Source organism: Pristiophorus japonicus, chromosome 20 (assembly GCF_044704955.1).
Source record: "Pristiophorus japonicus isolate sPriJap1 chromosome 20, sPriJap1.hap1, whole genome shotgun sequence".
In the NCBI taxonomy this organism is placed as follows: Eukaryota; Metazoa; Chordata; class Chondrichthyes; family Pristiophoridae; genus Pristiophorus; species Pristiophorus japonicus.
In genome coordinates, this window is record NC_091996.1 from 30,237,805 (window position 1) to 30,238,744 (window position 940).

Consider the following 940-nt stretch of genomic DNA (forward strand, 5'->3'; position numbering starts at 1 on the left):
GGTGTCAAGTTTTGTTTGATAAAGCTCTTCTAAAGTGCCTTGGGACATTTTATGATGTTAAAGGTGCTTTATAAATGCAAATTGTTGTAGTAATGTACATCTTGATTCCTTCCTCGCCTGTCGCATACAGTAAAGTATTGTCCTCCAATTTGTATGTTAACTCCTATACATGATTTGTTTGATACAAATCAAAGCAATTTTTACATGTTCTCCATGCTTCTGCAATATTTTCTTCTGGTCTCAAATGAGAGCTTTAAATTTTCCATATGAAGGTTTGTTGCCTATTTGAACGACAGCTTTCAGGAGACTGTCTGCAGCATGTCCCAAGCTTTATTAAAAATGTCTACTTCCCCAGTGCACCTTGTATTTATCTATCATCTCTGACCACTAGACAACGCTGTGCAACGTTAACATATCATCACAGAAATATCATAGGCAGTCCCTCGGAATCGAGGAGGACTTGCTTCCACTCCCAAAGTGAGTTCTGTGATGGCTGAACAGGGCGATACGAGAGCCACAGACCCTGTTACAGGTGGAACAGACATTCGTCGAGGGAAGGGGTGGGGTGGGGCTGGTTTGCCGCGCGCTCCTTCCGCTGCCTGCGCTTGGCCTCTTCACGCTCTTTGCGTTGAGACTCGAAGAGCTCAACACCCTCCCGGATGGACTTTCTCCACCTCGGGCGGTCTTCGGCCAGGGTCTCCCAGGTGTCAGTGGTGATGTCGCACTTTACCAGGGGGGCTTTGAGGGTGTCCTTGTAACGTTTCCACTGTCCTCCTTTGGCTCATTTACCATGAAGGAGCTCCGCATAAAGCATTTGCTTAGGGAGTCTCGTATCTGGCATGCGTACTATGTGGTCTGCCCAGCGAAGCTGATCGAATGTGGTCAGTGCTTCAATACTGGAGATGTTAGCCTGGTCGAGGACACTGATGTTGGTGCGTCT